Source organism: Notothenia rossii (assembly GCF_949606895.1).
Source record: "Notothenia rossii genome assembly, chromosome: 8".
In the NCBI taxonomy this organism is placed as follows: Eukaryota; Metazoa; Chordata; class Actinopteri; order Perciformes; family Nototheniidae; genus Notothenia; species Notothenia rossii.
The window spans coordinates 14,550,590-14,563,382 of NC_136906.1; positions in this window are offsets into that span (position 1 = coordinate 14,550,590).

Consider the following 12,793-nt stretch of genomic DNA (forward strand, 5'->3'; position numbering starts at 1 on the left):
TTGATGACAGTTGCAACGAAGACAAGTACGTGTCTGACATAAATTATGTTTAATGTAACACTTATCAGGAGTTTACGGAGCAATTGTATATATTTGACCCCTACGTTTGTCGAAAATAGGATAAGGCATTCCAGTCCTTGGATAAGTGGTTGCACGGTACAGTCATTATGCATTTTTGTTTTTACAAGGGTGTACTGTAGGCTATGTGTCTCTCACTGTATGTTTTATGTTGTGCTTTTACTTGGTTCTGATAAACAAAAGGCCTATGGGCATACTTAGTTTACAGCATGATTTACCAACAACAGTAAAAAAATATATATATTTTGAGATTTGACGGAGCAGGGTGTACTTGTACTTTTAATAGTTCTTTTATTAGAGATGTGTCAGTTGTCTGTGTTTGCTTTTAGAGTGTGTCAGGATGGATCCCTTGTCTTTTTATCTGCAAACTAAATCTACGGGTACAAATAAAGAACCTGAACCTGAACAGAGTCGGTTTGTAGGCTCCACTATATGGCACCATTTTAGATGGTATAATGGTATACATAAAGGCTATAGGATATACCTTCATAAAGTTGTGTGTGAAATGACTTAAAGTAAAACAATAATTCAATTAATATTGTGATTCACAGTAATAGATGATAAGCCCACATACTCAAAAATAAGACATTTAAGGATATATTCTCTTAAGATTGTTACCTATATGACTGGTTTTCATACCAGCTGTAGTATGCGAGGTTGCTTGTTATTTCTCATGAAATAAGAGATGTCATAATTTAAGATGTCAGTGTTGTGGCTGCTGGGATAAGTAACACTTCCCCCTGTGCTGGAATTAAGGAAGAAAACAGCAGTTCTTATGTTTTGACTCAAGAGGGTGCAAAACACCAACATGGCTTTGTATCTGTGAACTACAGAGGCAGCACAGACCAAGAATAATATTTGATTGAGTGTATATATGTGTACAGTACCTAAGCATCTGATGCACACACCCTCAAATATGAAGATCATAATGTATGTTTCATGATTCAAACGACAACTCTTCCACCATTATAGAAATCATGAACACACAGAAACACCTTTTCCACATTCAGCACAGTAGCTAATGGCAGGAGTCAAAACTGAGCTAAGATTCTTAAAACCAACCGACTGTCTAATAATGAAATATATTACATTATTATATATGTTTTATTAGTTTGGCTCCAGTAGATACTTATTACTTTATATTTATATTTTATTCATATAATGCAATCTTAAATATTTGTTAAACTCTGCTAATAGTTTTACAAAGCATGACATCTTATACCATGCAAGGTTTATTACAAGTGGTTATCATTTTTCAGTTAAGCATTCATATTGCTTTATACTTAGCGTTTGAAAAAAGTATCTTACACGTGTTAACTACCATAACTAAACAGTTTCAAAGACAATTAGAGAAGTGCTCGTATGATCGTGACAAATTACAAATGTTAAGTTTCTGAAATGGAGTAGTGTCCTATAAACATCAATAACACCTTATATGATGACTTTTTGAGTATCCAGAAGACATGATGCTAAGCTTTTTAAGTTGCCAAAGTGATGACACGTCATATAGCTATACAGACACATCTTCTCAAACAAACATACAAACCAGAATCTGTTTATCCCAGACAGCATCACAGCGTCGGAAGAGACGGGAAATTGTTGCTAAGGGACATGGCTTCCTCGCCTCTTGCCGCTTAACATCATTACTTGGCCTGTTTCTCTGCTCGTACCAACGTGGGGGTTGGGCTGTCGCTGAAATTAATAATGGGTTTATTGGAGTCGTCGCTCTGGGGAAGCAAACACCGATGTTAGATGGGCGTAACAGTCCAGCTAAGTGGTTGCATTACATCCAGGTGAATAGACTGGCAGGGGGTCACGGTGGATGTTTTGTATTCCTCTTTTGTGTTAACAGGGACTTTCTTTCTGTTATAGCAGGGAATGATTATGATTAATTGATATCCAAATTCGACATGGAACCACTGCTTATCAGAAATACACTGTGCGGTATCAAGGATGTTTGAGTACCCATTTAAAACTAAGATTTATTTGGTCCTCCTATTGCTTGGTGGGGAATGTTTTAGTTTTATATTCTGCTTTTCATATTATTCTGCTCTCTCAGGGAAAACATGACACTGGTAATCCTGACCAACCACCCCAACACACATTTACAGGACCCAAATTAACATTTCCACAACAGGAAAATACAGTTACACCATGAGACAGAACAACAGTGTTTTATCATGTCATGTATGAACCAGGGGTTAAGCACCATGAGTGCCAGCATTGTGGCTCTGCAGAACAGTAAATGGTGTGCTGTTTTTTGGTGAGAAAACATGAATAATGCTGTTATCAGAAGTGCATGGTTTCACCCCAGGGATTAGCACACCTCATCAGCATGTGATATATTCATAGACACTAGATATACCACACTGGATGTTGACAAATACACATACATACTAAAATAAACTTCACAGCACTTGTTCCAACACAGTTGTTTGGGGTGTGATGTCAAACCCACACCAGTGAGGGGGGAAATATCAGTAGAGAGGTGATATTAACAATTGAACAAAGTCCAAAGAGACTTTGACTTTGATGGGTATTTTGAAGTACAGACTGTGTAAGTTTATCCAAATATGAATCTGGAGCCAGATAGGAGAATTATCATAAAACTGGACCTGTCCGAGGAGGCAATAAGCAGGGTAAAGAGCAGTGCATAATGAGATTGAATTTGGCTGAGGGTAGAGGATGAGGTCATGCACATTAACATGAGGCATGGCAATATGAGAAGCCTGCAGAGTTGCAGGACAGAAGATGTGTCTTGACTTTCTGTTAGTCAAACAAAGACAAAGAAGAAGTTTGAGCGGGTTAAAAATATAGAAGAACAATATGTGGGGATCCAGCAGCACATTGTTGACCAGAGAATGTCAAGGATATCCAGCCTGTTTTAAAAGAACACAACACTCTGTTTACTTTTATGTACGTCACTGCTTTCTTCTTACAGGTGTGGATGTAAAGAAACTGAACACTGACTTTTATTTCTTACCTCAGCTGTTAAGAAGTCTTCTTTTCTCCTTCATGCTGCTTTTGTTCCTGCAGATCAAAGGTGTGTCTGATTTATCTCTTCACCTTCCACACCTTCCTTTCATATCAAGGTTGAAAGTGTTTTTCTGCACTTTTTCTGCAATTTCTTCTGCTGCAATTCTTCTAATAAACACACCAATCAAGCAATGACTTCTATCTTTTCCCTCTGTCAAACATTTTCTTAGCAGCAGCTGTGTTGTTTTATCATAAATGCAGGATGATTACTGTGGGAAGGAGCAGTGGAGCACTCATTCACAATCAAAAATAAGAACATAGGACAGCAGAAAACACAACAACAACATCAGCATGCAGCATCAAGTGGCATTAAGCGTTACATATCATTTACAAATGAAAGATGAGGACATTGTATCAACACATGGCTCACAAATGCTGTTCTTCTTTTACCACATGTGCGCTCACCCTTATCAATCATGCAGATGCAACCTTTTAGAGAGGAGATTGATGCTTCGTTGTCAACACTGTTTCCATGGATACACTGAGATCTCAGCTTTCCTTTTTGCTGGTGTGAAACCCAAACATGAAGGGAGTGGTGGTGGTGGCTCAGGACCAGAATTACCAAGAAAGAAGTGTACCAATCCCATAACCGAGGCCCCCATAATGAGCCTTTTTTATCCAGGTAATTTCAGACTCCCCACTTCCCAATCTCGTGGGTCAGAGAGCCATCTGGGTGTCATGCTCATTTCATCTAAAGCAGAAAATTGCCTCTTGCATAATGTATAATGAAATCTGAACTTATTGTGTGAGATGCAGCGTGATTTTTCATCTTGGGGCTCAGATTGCATTTCTCCTTCTAGATTAAACAACAACTGCTCAATATCACAGCTATCAGGGTGTGATGTAGGATGAGATCAGACTGATTTGAGATGTATGCATATATGTCTGTCTCTTCGTTGATATGCAAATACTTAATGTCTTGAGTGCATGACCAAGTGCAATAATTCCAGGGTTATTTTGTTTCTGCTTTGTCACAGTGGCCGCGGTGCTTTTTAAGGCTGCTGATCAACCCCTGCCAAGCTGCTGCCTCCATGTCACTATGGAGACACTGGTTGCTATACATCAGCCAATCAGTGCAGAGTAAGAGATGCTAAAAAAGTCGGCTTAAATATTTGTTGTGTTGTTTTGTGCACGTTCAGGAAGTACATCCGATCTGTACTGTGTGTTTCAGTTTGTGTGTCTTTTCCTCCCCATTGTTTAGTCTCCTTCCACATTATTCTCTTATTGTGTGAAATGAAGTTTGAATCAGAACAGCAGAACGATACAATTAACACAATGTTGTGTCTCTTGTGAAAAAAGTTTGCATCGCCACATCAGCGTGTCAAAGATATTTAAAAAAAAGTAAAGCAAACCACATTTAGTTAAAAAAAAAAAGAAAAAGAAGATATCTGGTTAAAATTAACCAGATATTTGGATGAAAAGTTGCCTTATAATCACTATCTTTACATAATATATCCTATTTTTGTGTATGTGCCAGTTTTACGGCCCGTCCACACGGCGGTGTGCGTTGAAGTTTGCCGGCGGGCGTGTCTGAAACTCGACCAACAACCAATCACATGAATCTCCCGCCCCGGACACACAAGCACGCGGTTTGATTGGCTAGAGCTTGTGCTGGCATATGATTAGATTTGCTGGCGCTTCCGTCGAAGCTTCAAAAGTTGAACATTGCTCAACTTTTGCAGCGAGCAACGCCAGCAAAGCGAAACGACGCTCCCACAATGCAGTTCGGCGAAGCGTGACGTCAACCCATTCAAAGTGAACGGGCAGAAGCGTTGAAGCTTCAACGCACGCCGCTGTGTGGACGGGCCGTTATGATGTGTGTCCACTTGAGGGCAGGAATTGAAGAATATGCAGAAGGGAGGTGTTTTAATAATCTCAAAATCCAAAGTTTTATTATATATATAAAATTATACTTTTCTGAACATTTGTTATTTGGTTTTACCTGATCAAAAAATGTCTGGTGTGAATTTATAATATATTTGCTTTTTGAAAGATAGCAATGGTAAAGAAGAATAGCAAACTGAGCTGAAAGAAAAGAGAAATATCTGGGGAAGAGAAAGGGGATGAGAACGAAATTGGAAAGTGTTCAAAAAAAGTAAAGTGTGAGAGAGAAACAGATTGGAAAGGGGAGTTAATGATCCTTCAGATGGAGGCTAATGAGTTCATCCGAGGGGCTTCGAGGTGCTGTCTAGACCTTGATGATAGTTAGAAGCACACACACACACACACACACACACCCACACACATACCCCCAGCCACCCACTTTCCCACCCCTCCACCCACCCACCCACACACACCCCCCCACCCCCCCCCCCCCCACACACACACACACACACACACACACACACACACACACACACACACACACACACACACACACACACACACACAAACACACACACACACAGACACAACTTCCCTGACCCTTCCTTCACCTCCTCACCTGTGGAGTTGTAACAAAGCGACACCATGAATTGATGAGATCCTCGCTCCAGTATTACTGATGTTAACATCTTGCCCCCAGCCGCTCAGGCAACTACTGCTTCTTATTAACATAATTTAGAGACACTTAAAGTTTAAAACCAAGACGTGACCCGGACCTCTAGCACCTTCTGAATATTTAAATATGGAAAGTCACCATGAGATAAAAACATGACTTTAACCCTAACAAATGAGTTAGAAGTTCACTGCAGCTCCTGAATGAGTTTCCTTGTGTTGATATTTATTATCATAGAAACCCTGAGAGAATAACTTATTCACAAGTTTTACAAACAACAGATTTATAATGAGCTTCTTCTTTTTTTTTTTTTTAACAGTACAAACCATTTATCTACACTCTGCTTTCTGTGATTGTGTGTGAGTATGAATGGAGGTTGCAGGCCGTTTTAGTGGTGGTTGTTTGCACTGCAGCAATCTCCTCACTGTAAACGGTGTGTTGTCTTTGATGGCCGGGCTTACTCACCTGCGTCAGCTCCACGATTAATAATGTAGGCGCCTCGCTCCTCAGAGGAACAACACTGATTGGATGGAAATATTGCTCAATGTGATCCTCCTCTGCCAATTAATAAATACCGCGTACACACACATGCGCACAGATGATTATACAGTACATGCATGTCACATTTTGAAACACATGCTAGACACGTGACACACACACACACACACACACACACACACACACACACACACACACACACACACACACACACACACACACACACACACACACACACACACACACACACACAGACAAACAGCTGCCTGTACTAAGGTAGATGTGACTCTGTGTCCGTCTGCAACACATGTGGGTTTCTTCATTAGACATGCTCGATATTCGTCCAATCCGATCCAGTAGAAACAATTGGCTTAATAATGTTTTTCCTCCCCACGTGTCTCTGTGCATCAACCTTGAAGTTACTTAAAAAATACAGTACACATCCAATAATAAAAAAACACAACACACGAGAAAAGTGTCTCATTTGTCACAGGACGTCAGCTCGACCTCCCAGAGTAGGACACAACACGACTGTTCAATTGGATTTTGTTTGATTGAAATGAATGATTGTACTGTAGGACCCATTTTAGAGATATATTGATGTGTGTGTCAGTATCTGTTTAAACGTTTGCCTCTTTCAGTCTTAGTTGGTATTTTTAGGTGCACTTTGTGTCATTTCCTGCAAACAGACTAAAGTGATGTTAGTGGTTTGCACCATTCTAGCTTCAGATGTCAAATTAACCTTTTTTGCCGGACTGGAGCTCAGCCCTAAGTCTGAGAGATATAGAATAAAAAACAGCTGATGCACAATACTGCCATGCAACAGGTGTTTCTGAATAATTTGTGAAAGTATATTGTATTTTTTGTTTACTTTCAGTTGTTTTTAAAAGTAGCAATGATCCAAAAACGTTATTACCAGCTAAATGTACTACAGTGGTAAGAGTAAAAGCTATTTCCCCCGTGACTGTTGAATAATCAACATCTGGTTCAGGTGCAGCTAGTTTTAATTACTTTAAATGCAGTTTATTTCAGTGGTTGCACCTTAACTTGAATGATTAACAGGGATCAATAACAATTATGCACAGACTATGTATTTTTTGTATTTAAATTAAACATCAGAGGGGTGTACAGGTGAAAATACCCCTTAAGTGGAACTGCTACCAATTAAACTCCTGAAGTCTGTGACCAGAATCATTTTTGTAAGATATGTTGTAATGTCTTTACAGGCCCAAATTACATGTTGAATTAAGAGTATCCTAAATGGCACTACTCAAATAAAGTACAAGTACCTCAGAATTGTACAGAAGAACATTACTTTGAAAGTAACCATGGAATTACTCGCTGTATAGGTCCATACTTTTCACCAATTTTTACTTGTCTAACTGAGGCACTTAGGAACTAAATTGACTTCAAGCCAGGTGCATTTTAAGTATATTGTGAATGGATAAATAGAAAGACGATTTTCAGATCAGAGTGCATATTAACCTACTTTGTTTAATAAACATTTTAAATCACAAAAGACCATTGTCGTGTCTTTAAAAAGTAAGGGAGTTGGATTTGTATAATAATAAAAATTTGAAAACAACACTCTGGAAAGGAAGGCAGACAGATTCAATCAAAAACATGTTCTACAATGAATACACATAGACTTGTCACAGCTGAGACGCACACATTATTGCTAATCAAGACAAAGTAAAAAAATAAATAATTGACGTGGGTGGACAACTTCATATTAAAAGCAACAGGATGTGATAGTGAGCCAGCTTCAATCCCATTCATATTTTCTTAATCAGATACCAAACAGTTTGTGTCAACCCTGAAACAGCCACTCATGTTACGGAGGAAATGCTCTTTAGCCACAGCTGCAGAGGCCCGATCACAGAGCTAGAGGACGCTGTGAGACGTCGTGGGACGCTGTTGGACGCGGTGGGACGCTGTGGGACGCTGTGGGATGCTGTGGGACACTGATGGACGATTCTGCAGGCTGAATCAGAGCAGAGCGTTACTGTAAGAGACCGGCAGTGTCAGCAGCAGTAACACACCACTCTGATCAGCTGGAGGCGCAGAGAAACTGCTGCGCTGTCTTTGACCCCAAGCTTTTTGGGAGACCTGAAGTGAATATCTGCTTGTGGAGGAAGTATCCCTCCCACTCTCTCCTTCTGTTCATTGGCAAAACCTGTAAATGAATGACGCTCAATATGCATTACTTAAACAATCCGACAGGCATCAACAATTCAAACCTCTTGAGGGAAACAGAAGCCATCATTAAATCCACTGTGCCCTTTTGTTCAGCCAACACAACAGTGGTATCTCTCTCTTTCTTTTATTCTTACTTTCATTGTCCCTCTCTCACAGTCACCATGGTGACTACGAAGCTCATATGAAAAGCGAGCATGTCATGTATAATGAGAAAAAGTAAAATAAAGATTTGGACTTATGTGCTCTCCGCCCACGTTGCCCAAGAGTGAGTCACAGGCCGGCATGATGGAGATGAGAGCTTTTACAGAGCAAGTGAGGAAAATGGTCGTTCTGCCGGCGTCATTCAGAAGTGATGTTAGAAAACGAGCAGGGAGGAACTGACTGCACTTATTTTTGCTTTTGCTTTGCAATCTCACCTAAAAAAAATGGACACGAATGAAGCCGCTGTGACCAATTTCAAGTACAAATGGCACAGTCACCAAGGAACCAGCTCCCTTCGGCGTACGCAACTTTAGAATTACATTTATTTTCTGTTCATGAACTTAATTTCGACTGAGTTTTTTCATGAAAACGTTTTGCTCTTACTCACTTTACTGCAAGTTCAAGGGAAACATATTATGTTCGTTTTCAGGTTCATATTTGTCTTTTGAGCATTTTCTGTGTGATTTCTATCTGCTTTACTGTTCAAGAGTCTTGATTTTTTCTCATACATACACCTCTTTTCACCCTCTGTCTGAAACCAGAGCCCATGCAGTCTTGTCTGATTGGTCATCACGTAGAATGTGTTGGTACGCTACCCAATAGCAGAGCGAGTGTTACTTTGTGACTTCAGTGGTTCGCGGGAGTAAACAAAGGAGTCCAATGGAGGCGTCTCATGCAGTGGGGGAGTGTGTGAGAGAGGAACTCCTTCTGTAGGGATTTTAGCCGTTGCAGACCATTTACCTTCACAAAAACATACTACAGGAAAGGGACCCCCAAGAAAGCATAATAGGGCCTCTTTAATTAATTTGAGTGAAGTACAGTAAAAAGAAGAAAATAATCAAACAGGACAGTTTTTAGTATTTCTCTTCAAATTAAATGAATGTTAAATCCATCTTTCCGTCACAACCTGTATTATCTTAAAGGTGACTTATCATGCAAAATGCACTTTTGTACATCTTTTATACATGAATATGTGTCCCCGGTGTTCCAGGGAACTCACCAAGTGTCAGAAAACACAACCCTCTCTATTTTCCTCCATACCCAAATCTCTTAAAAAGGGGCTGCAACGGATCTGATACAGACTGATCCAGATTTGAACACTTCTATGACGTCACAGAAGTGGCGCTACGGCTATTGTGCCAACTCCACCAATCAGGAGGAGACAGCCACGGACATTGCCGTTGGAAAGCGCTGGAGACGCTGTAGTACATATGCCAGGCCTGTAGATGGTGCTGTTCTCACAGAATCAGCCCATGCAAAGACAGTGTTAAATTGAGCGAAATGAGGAATGGCTAAAATGCATGATCTGTTTGGTATTTTTTTAAATAAAAAGTATAAATATGCCTTATATAGGTATGGTCCTACACTATATTATTCAAATATAGCATGATAGGTCCACTTTAAGGTTAATTAGCATAATCATATTAGGTGCCTGTTATTTTACACTTGTTACATGACATTGCTTCATTTTCTTCAGGAGGAAGTAAATGAATACACGAACAACAACTAAATCAAAGACAGAGAAACTTGGGCGAGAAGTAACAAAACAAAAACGACTGTCAAACTATTGCTGTTTGCTCCCGACAAACAGTTTATTTTCTCCGTGATTACCCATAGCTGGCTCTGTCAGTCTGACTAAGTACTACATTTCTTGTCTTCCTTTCTCCGCTCTTCTGTTACATAATGAGAAAAGAAAACATGATGGCAGTGCTCAAATCTATTCTTCCCCAAGGGCCGGGTCTGAATAACGCCCTCATGCTCATCATTCTTAACAATTGTTTCCAGTGCGTGTGTGTCTGTGTGTTTTGGGCAATTATTGCCTGACCTTTTCTTCCACCTCTCCTCCATATTGATTGTGAAAAACAGACATAGATTAATAATTCACAAAAAAAACAGTGGGAGTTTTGACTATACTCTTGTTGCCCATGGCAGCAGGACCAGAGCATGTGTTGCTTTGCACCTTCTTGTGCTTAAAATGTATATTAAAACCATCTGTTCTCTAAAGGCCTTTGCACACCAAGTCCTAACCCCTCACCCTGCCATCTGATAAAAATAGCTACACAGAAACTTTCTACAGAGAATTGTAATGTTGTGTTTGTTCAGTCTTCATTTTGAGTACTGTGTGAGTAAAGGTTGAATATAATGTGGGTCATTGTCAGCATCATTATTGCCACCTGTTGAACAGAGCTGTAGATCTAGTGAAAGGTCTGCCTGCAGAAATGTGACTGCTGTATTTGAGCTGGATTGAGTATCTTCATGTGGGTTTGAAGATTATAGAATGGAGTGGAAATGTTGGTGTAAACCCTGAGTTGATGATTTCCGGTAATGGCAGTCTATGAGTTTAGATTAGATTAGAAAGCTGATAATGGAGTTGATATTCCCAAATTCCCCTTTACACAAAACAAGATTGGAATGGAATTATCTGTTTTTTCAGAATGGTAATTTGTTGAAATATAACCCTGCCTTCCGTGATAAAATGTTTCCACTTGTTCTCCTCTTTTCTTTCCAGTAAGAATAACTGATTAAGTCGATCACTCTCAACCCAGGCGACATCATCTCCACATCCATCCTTGCTCTGCTCCTCTACCTCCAGGACTAGATCACGTCTGGTATGTATACAGGAGGATCACTGGTGGCCCGTCTCACTCTCACTGGGTTGGACTGCCTTATTACATGTCTATCTCCTTTCAGCAGTCACTACCGATCCAAGTCATTAGACAGCAGAGTGCCTGCTTGAGAGAGCACTGGAGCAGAAAGATAGAGAGGGGGAGGAAGAGGAGAGGGAACAGACAGAGGGAGAGGAAACGCTGATAAAAAGAAGGCCTACCTGTCGAGGAAAGCGTCAAAGAGGGAAAGGAAACAGAGGAGAGGAATGAAGTAATGGTGAATACTGAAAGAGAAAGAGAGGACCAATTTGCTGCCATGCAATGAAGAGACACAAAGAAATTGAAATGAAAAAACGGATAAAAGGTCAGAAAACAGAGATGACAGACAAAGAAAGAAGAGGACATCAAGGATGTGAAGTAAAGATTATAGACAGAATAGAAGCACACGCGAATTGTGTGACATGTTGATGAGGAAGATTAAAGGAAAGTGAACAGGGGTCAAATATATCCAACAATTGTTGACTTACAAAATGAAGAAAAGTAAGTATTTCACTCTAAAAATGTTGTACTTAAAACGTGGGCTTTGGTCTGGATCCAGAGAAAGTAGCAGCATTCAGAGCAAAAATGTAGCTGCAGTTTTAGGCTGTGCTTTAATTTGCTAAGATAGTACGCTTACGCTATGAGCACTTTGTCTATAAAGTTTACTGTCTTCGTAATTTCCCTTTCATTCTAATCTTGCATGGCTGGCCGAGCCTCAGAGGATTTATTTGACTTCTGTCAGTCAGTTTCACGGCCGGCTTGTGTCCATCTGTACTTTAGTGCGGTTAATGTTTCTCTCTGTTAACCTCATCACTCCATGCCCATCATTACATGTTATTTTTCATCTTTTTCCTACCGACTTTAAAGAATTGAAACTGAGAGATTTGAAACTCTGAGGCCAGCTCATGCACTCTCTGCGGGATGCAGCTGAATGCAAAATGCTGGAGCTGTCCTGCTGTGTGTGGAGAATAGTAGCAGCTTTGACAGATCTCAGTCAGAGGTCAGGGCTGGAAATAAAGGCTTTATATTCATAGCAGTGACTCAAAGGAATGGATGACTGCTGTATAAATCAGCTTTCTTCATCAATGAAGAAAGACGAAAGTGAGACAAATCAGTGGCATTCTTCTTCTCTAGCTGTACTGAAGACTTATTCACAAATGTTATAGATGGGACTTAAGGTAAGTAGAGGACAAAAAGACAAGAGTCATATTGCATAATCTCACATTTACTTAACACAGTAGTTGTTATTTAATATCATACATATATTTGTAACTACTTTATGGTTTGTGCAGTTGTGTTTTCTTCCCCAGTTAGATATTGTCTTGACTTTCTCAACATGAAAAAACATAAAAACAATTTTAGTTTTGAATAATGTGTATTGTGTTTTTGGTCTGTTAAGCACATTTCAACTATTTAAAGAACCACATCTGAGTGTCTGCACATTTTAAATCATGATTTAGTGTGTTTATGTTCACCAAATAATCATCTGCGCCCCTTTAGCTTTAGCAGGTAAATGCATTCTGCACAAATTCCATATAATCTACCAACACATTTATTCAGCCTTGGAGTACAGGTCAACAAATGACACAACACATGTCTGATCCATAAGCACATCTATATTTTTTAATTGGCATAATAT